This window comes from Podarcis bocagei (genome assembly GCF_964188305.1).
Source record: "Podarcis bocagei genome assembly, chromosome: 11".
In the NCBI taxonomy this organism is placed as follows: domain Eukaryota; kingdom Metazoa; phylum Chordata; class Lepidosauria; order Squamata; family Lacertidae; genus Podarcis; species Podarcis bocagei.
Genome location: NC_138136.1, coordinates 65,117,241 through 65,124,343, shown reverse-complemented (window position 1 = coordinate 65,124,343; position 7,103 = coordinate 65,117,241). Strand labels below are relative to the sequence as shown.

Here is a 7,103-nt window from a genome sequence, read left to right as displayed (position 1 = left end):
CATTTTGCAGGCTCTCTGGGGCTGGGACCTTTTCCCTGTTGTTTCTTTATAGTGCTGTGCTGCAAGAGGTCCAGAGGGCAGGGACACGAGGAGGGGTCTTTTCTGTGGTGGCTCCCCGTTTGTGCAATGCTCTGCCCGGGGAGCCTTGCCTGGCACCTTCCTTACATATCTTTAGGCTCCAGGCGAAAACGCTTCTCTATAACCAGGCCTTTAGATGTTTAGCATTCTGTGACAGCAGCATAAATTTAGGGTGCAGCTGGTTGGGGGGTGTTTGTTAAGGAAGCTCGTGGTGCGTAGCATTGTGGCCAGGCAGGGAGATTTCTTTCCTCTGCCAAGCCCTAGAGTGGCTTCCTGGCCTCTTGGGCCTCCGTGCAACCCTGGCAAAGGTCTGGGCTGGAGCTCTCAGCTGGGAATGCTTCTGGCTTGCCTGGCACTGCCCCTCCTCTTGCCCCCCTTTCAACCCCCAGGCGCAGCTCGCAGGGACCTCGTTGCCCTCCTCCTCCTCCCTGCTCCCCAGCTGGGCTGCCCAGAGGAGGGCGTGGGGCCTGCGTGGCAGGTGAGGCTGCCAGGGGGCATCTGAAGCAGCTGAGCTGGTAGGGCAAGCAGGCAGGCTTCCTTTGCGCCAGCTGGAAGGTGTCCTTATCGCCCAGCCTTGCCCTTGCGTCTGGCGGGGCTCCAGGCCTCGGGGCCAGCTGCTCCAGCAGTACCGCCTCCCTTCCACCCCTGGAGCTGGTTCTGGAAGCTGTGGCAAGGCCCTTGCTGGCTGGATGCCACAGAGAAGCTGTGGCATTTCTGGTGGCAGCCCAGCACTAGGTGAGTCAGCCGGGAGAGAGGCGTCCTCTGGGGCTGACGCGGGCAGCTCTTGAGTCAGCAAGGAGGCCCAGCTGAGAAGTGGAGACAGGAAGCTGCTTCACCGCCGTGGTTCCCCTCGCCCCGACTTCTCCCTCGGCCTGCAGGCGGTGGGATCTTATGACCGCACTCCCCTCTGGCAGTGATCATGGGGGGGGGGTACTACAAACAGGCGTAATTTTATTTGCACGCCGCCTTTCCACATTTCAAGCCATGTTCAAGGCGGCTTCCAGCATGAGAAAAATGCAGAACTGCTAAAGTAGTCAGGAACAGTGAAAAAACCTTTTAAAAAATGCACAGCCAGAGTGAGCAGTTTCCACATAATTCACAAGAAGAACTAAAATAAATATACGAAACAACAACAACACACCGCCCAGCAACAGCAGCAACAACAACCCTCCCCCAACAACAAACCCCAAATAACTCCCCAGCCTAAGAGACTGCTCAGCAGCTTTCGTAGTTGGAGTCAGTCCAGGCCCTGCACTCCCAGGCAGTGTTAGAAGCTCAGATCTATGAGCCAGGCGCCAAATGACTTCTTAAACCAGGGTTACAGTCACCAAAACGGAATGCCTAGTTTTCTATTTTGGGGACAGACGGCTCGAAAGTTGTGTTTTTCAATGTGGCTTTTGGGTTCCTGACATTCATTCTGAATCTGCAGATAAAATATAGCAGATGGAATTGCACAGGATGTGTTGCTAGTGGGTGAGAACAGTCAAGATTCAAGGATCTCCAGGGATGCACCTCCAGATGGGGGAGACGGCAGGTGCCAAACTGGCCCCCGGGCATTTTCACCACAAGAGGCCGATAGCCAGATGCAAAATGCACATGGCGCCTGGCACATTTTGAAAGTTGCTTCCAGGCTAGGTGGAAAGCGACCTGCAGGACAGAGAGCAGGTGTTCCAGGGCTCACAGCAGAGCCGGTCTCTGGCCTCGTCTGCAGCCTCAGCTCCTGCAGCTGGAGTCAGTCAGGCCCCGCCCTGGACCAGGCCAAAGGGGGCTCACCTAGTCCAGCTGCCTGTTCCCACAGTGACCAAGCAGGTGGCCCCATGGGGAGCCCCTGTTGCAACAGCAACTCTCTGCTACTGTGTTTTCCAGAAACTGGGATTCAGAGGCATGAAGGCAGAGCAGAGCAAATCGTCTTCCAATAGCCCTCTTCCTCCATGCCTTTGTCTGGTCCTTTTCAAAGGCCACACTTTAACTCTGCGCTGAGTTCCACAGTTTATCTATGCTCTACATGAAGAAGAAGAACTTTCTGTTCTCTGCCCTGCATCTTCCAACACACAGCTTCCCGGGGTGCCCATGAGCTCCCTAGAGGGAGAGAAGCTTTTCCCTGTCCACTTTCCCAGGAAAGGCCTTGGGAGCTTCGTAGGGACAGCTGCCTTCTCAGCAATCAGCACAGCGTGTCAATGGGGTCCAAAGGTTTCTGCAGCCGCTGTGCCTTTCTGTATTTTGTTATGGAGCTCAGAGTTCCTCTCTGAATCCAGAGTGCTCAAGCGCTTCCCCTTTGTTCAGTTGATATATTTATTTTATTTATAAAAATATTTATTGGTTCAAAATTGGGAAAGGAGTACGGCAAGGATGTATATTGTCCCCCTGCTTATTTAACTTATATGCAGAATTCATCATGCGAAAGGCTGGGCTGGATGAATCCCTAGCCGGAATTAAGATTGCCGGAAGAAATATCAACAACCTCAGATATGCAGATGACACCACCTTGATGGCAGAAAGTGAAGAGGAATTAAAGAACCTTTTAATGAGGGTGAAAGAGGAGAGCGCAAAATATGGTCTGAAGCTCAACATCAAAAAAACGAAGATCATGGCCACTGGGCCCATCACCTCCTGGCAAATAGAAGGGGAAGAAATGGAGGCAGTGAGAGATTTTACTTTCTTGGGCTCCATGATCACTGTAGATGGTGACAGCAGCCACGAAATTAAAAGACACCTGCTTCTTGGGAGAAAAGCAATGACAAACCTAGACAGCATCTTAAAAAGCAAAGACATCACCTTACCAACAAAGGTCCGTATAGTTCAAGCTATGGTTTTCCCAGGAGTGATGTGTGGAAGGGTGAGCTGGACCATAAAGAAGGCTGATCGCCGAAGAATGGATGCTTTTGAATTCTGGTGCTGGAGGAGACTCTGGAGAGTCCCATGGACTGCAAGAAGATCCAACCTCCCCATTCTTAAGGAAATCAGCCCTGAGTGCTCACTGGAAGGACAGATCCTGAAGCTGAGGCTCCAATACTTTGGCCACCTCATGAGAAGAGAAGACTCCCTGGAAAAGACCCTGATGCTGGGAAAGATGGAGGGCATAAGGAGAAGGGGACGACAGAGGACGAGATGGTGGGACAGTGTTCTCGAAGCTACCAGCATGAGTTTGACCAAACGGTGGGAGGCAGTGGAAGACAGGAGGGCCTGGCGTGCTCTGGTCCAGGGGGTCACGAAGAGGCGGACACGCCTAAACAACAACAAAAAATATTTATATGCCACTTTTTCATTTTTTAAAAAATCGAAGCGGTTTGCAACAAAAGCACACGCAGTTATGGGCTGTTGGCTGCTTTGCGAAGTTTGTTCTTCGCTACTCCCCTCATGTGTTGGGAAGCAGCTTGCAGATTTGGGTGCAGTTTGTCTTCTGTTGCTGATGGCCACCTTCCCTTCTCAGTCTGGCCTAGTATGAAGCAAGGTGGGCTCTCTGGTACCCAAGAGCCTCTGCTCCCTTCCTACCTGTGGGCTCTCAATGCAAGTTGCTGGCAATCCTGAGCAGGAGATGCTGACAGCGTCTTCACATCCCAGAAGAGGTGTTTTCTTGGCCTCTGTGAGAACAGGATCCTGGGCTAGACGGGCCTCATCCAGAAGCCTCTTATGTTCTTACGCCCAATAAGCAAAGATTTGGAGTGGGCAAAAAATAAAACTCTGGAACAGATTTGCTCTTTCAGCAGAATACAGTGGTACCTCGGGTACCCAAGTACTTAATTCGTTCCAGAGGTCGGTTCTTAATCTGAAACTGTTCTTAACCTGAAGCACCACTTTGGCCAATGGGGCCTCCCGCTGCTGCCATGCTGCCGGAGCACGATTTCTGTACTCATCCTGAAGCAAAGTTCTTAACCTGAGGTACTATTTCTGGGTTAGTGGAGCCTGAAGCGTATGTAACCTGAAGCATATGTAACCCGAGGTACCACTGTAATCACCAGTGAAATGGTTAATTGCTGTGTAAGGGAGTCCCTCCAGAGGCTGCTCCTTCCAGAGGCCCCCCCCCCCCGCTCTACAAACATGTTTTGTCTGCTTCTGCATGATAAGCTTGAGAACTCCAAACTTCCTGAGCCCAGGCAAAATGCTCTGTTATTTTTAAAATCGATTCCAGGGCGACCTATATTGTCCCCACCCATCCTATCTTTGCAGCAGAAGTAAATTTACTGTGAAGTAAATTCATCCAAAAGACAACACAGTAGCCACCAAGCGAGTTTTGCGGCTGAGTGGGAATTTCGAAGTGGGAATTTAAAATAATATAAACTGATTCTTTGTTTGCCAAAATTTTATTCTCGGTGTTTGTGGTCCCCCACCCCAATTTGGCAGCTGCCAAAGGGTAAAAATGAAAAGGCAGAGTGTCCTGTGGGTTGGGGCCTGTGGCTGCCTTCGCCTCTCACCCTGGCTGGTCTCTTTGTCAGTATAGATTGAGTAAAAACCAAGGAAAATGTCCGCAACCTTCCTTTCACTTTGCAGAAACGCCCCGAGCAGCGCTCTTTGCATTCCAATTGCACACTGAGTTGTGCATTACACATTTCGTGTTTCTAAAGTTGTTAGGGAAACTCTGGCTTCCCTGTGTCAGCGAGGCTCCTCCAGGCCTTGCAGAGCGATCCTGGGCCCCTCCCTGCCGCCTCCCTGGCACCTGCTCCCCCCTCGCCAACTCCCTCGCCTCCATTTCCTGGGGTAGGTTTGCCCAGGCTTGACACCAGCCGGTTCTTAGCCTGGCGCTGCCCTTTCCTGGAGCTCGCCTGGGTGTGTGGGTGTACTGGATCAAGGGCTGGAGGGATGGGCTTGGAGCGAGTTCAGATTCTCCTCTCTCCATTTCTCTTCCTCACCTGCAACGTGGGAATAGCAGCAGCAGCGGTGGCCTGCCTTGCAGGGCTGTTGTGGAAGCTCACAGGGCTGAGTCTGTCAAGCCCTTTGCCCATAAATTGCAGCATCGACTGGCAAGTAACAAGACACCTTCCATATTATGGGAGGCTGTATGGGCATCTCTCTTTGTGCCAACATGCGTGGCAGAGAAGGGCATGGCTGTGGGGCGGAGAAGCGACCCACAGCTGTTCCTGGGGCTGCCCCTCGGGTCTTATCTGTCAGAAGCAGCCAGGGGAGCTGCGTCTCTGCCCTGTGTGTGACAGAGAGAGAAAGGGGCAGTGAACAAGCTTTGCTTAGGTGTGACTGAAATGGGTGCTGCAGCTCGGGGGAACGGAACGGCATCTACCAGGGACGCTTAAGCTGTGGCTCCTGCATTTCGGGGGGTTGGACTGGATGGCCCTTAGGGGTCCCTTCCAACTCTACCATTCTGTATTCCCCCTGCCCCCCAGCTGTAGCTGGGGAAGGGGAAAGACCTGTCTTGTTGATCCAAGAAGTAGGGAGAGGGGAGAGAGACCCTGCAGTCTAGTGGTTAGAGCGTTGGCCACGGAGTCCAGGGCTCGAATCCCCACCCGGCCCTGTAGCTCCCTGGGTGAGCTTGGGCGCCAGTCGCCCTGCCTCTCAGCCTGGCGTCCCTCACAGGGTTGTGGTGGGGATTAAATGACGACCAGGAATGCCAGCTTGAGCTCCATGGAGAGGAAGGTGGGGTAGAGCAATCAGTTGTTCCCTGTTGGCACCCTGGCATTGGCTGTTTGGGCTTGGTGGCGTCTCCGGGGGCAGCAGGGCTGGAGGAAGGCACTGGCAGGAGACCCCCCCCTCCAATGCCCCCTGCCCCTCTTTTGTTGTTTGGCTTTCTTGGCTGATTTACATACTGTGCTCCCATTGGCTGGCTCAGCCACCACCATGGTGACAGCTAACTGAATGGGGAGGGGGTGTCTGTCCTGGGGAGGTGAATTGGGAGGGGGGCAACAAGCAGACCCAGCACCCTGGGAACTCCCTTTGCATAACTCACCAGTTTGGGTCTTTACCCGCCTGGCACTTGTGCCAACCTGGGCAGAGGCCTCCCTCTCTGGCTCTTGGGGAGTCTCTGGGTGCCTCTGCAGGAAGAGAAAGGTAAAGACTTGCTTCGGAAGGAGCTTCCTGCCTAAAAGTGGCTGAGGACTGCCTACCCCTCGGAATATGGCTTGGCTCGCTTGCCCGAGCCCTCTAGCACTGACTAGATGTGCAGGTGGATCTGTGGAGGGAGCTGGGGGATGATCAGGACTGGGGCAGCCCCACCCCGGAGGCAGGGGTCTGTCGGATTCAGCCTTTGCCAACTTGGCGTCCTGCCGTTGGTCTGGACTACCACTCCCATGATCCAAAACATAGAATCATAGTTTTTTCTAGAGCTGGAAGTGACCCTGAGGATCATCTAGTTCAACCCGTCTGGCGAACAACTGGTTGGCAAAGGCGGAATTGGACTGTCCGGCCTGCGGTCCCTTGAGATGAATGGCATGGCCTCTCCCACACGTAGGGGAGCAGGGCTGGGGTCTCCTGGATTCTGCCTAGGGACTTACAGCCCAGAGAGGCATGAGGAAGGGGTGGGGGCGCTTCTGGACCCCCCCTCGTGGGCTGTGCCCTTGTGATGCTTCCTTTTGCTTCAATGTGGCCCTGTGTGGCTCCAGCGCTGGCCTTTGGGGGCATTTCCTGCCTTGCACCTGCTTCCTCCCTGTCTCTGGTTTCCTGCTTGTAATTCCAACCCCCGTTAAATACAGTCATACCTTGGAAATCGAACGGAACCCGTTCTGGAAGTCCGTTTGACTTCCAAAACGTTTGGAAACCAAAGCGCTGTCCCCTTGCTTGGTTCAGGGCCCTGGGCTTCTTTCTGCTCCCTGCCTTACATTCTTCCTTGGGATTCCAGCATCAACTCCTGTGAAAGGATTCAGTTCTCGCTGAGCCGGCGGCAGCAGCCTCTCTGCAGCCTCGCTGCCCCTATTTGGAGCTTGCAAAAGGCTCCAGGAGAGGTCTGCCAAGCCTCTTCTGGGCCTCTTCTGCCCCCTCTCCCCCCACGCATATGCAGTGGGGGGGGAATGGGAATTGTGGGTGGCAGGGCCCCACCGCTGCCTCTTGCCCATGGGACTTTGACCCATCCCTGCTCAGCCAGA

General features: G+C 53.9%; 2 protein-coding genes across 4 annotated transcripts in view; both read left to right on the top strand.

Moving 5' to 3' along the window:
• The window catches only part of PIGO (phosphatidylinositol glycan anchor biosynthesis class O), a 140,988-nt gene that overhangs the window by 68,334 nt on the left and 65,551 nt on the right, over window positions 1-7,103 (top strand). The window lies entirely within an intron of this gene.
• ATOSB (atos homolog B) overlaps window positions 1-7,103 on the top strand; it is a 38,186-nt gene that overhangs the window by 9,462 nt on the left and 21,621 nt on the right. The window contains exon 1 of one of the 3 annotated variants that reach the window (XM_081212945.1): window positions 5,915-6,072. The exons of the other annotated variants lie outside the window; for them this stretch is intronic. The gene's annotated coding sequence lies outside the window, so the exon portion shown is untranslated. Of the gene's footprint in view, window positions 1-5,914; window positions 6,073-7,103 lie in introns of those variants that run through there. 3 annotated transcript variants of the gene reach the window in all.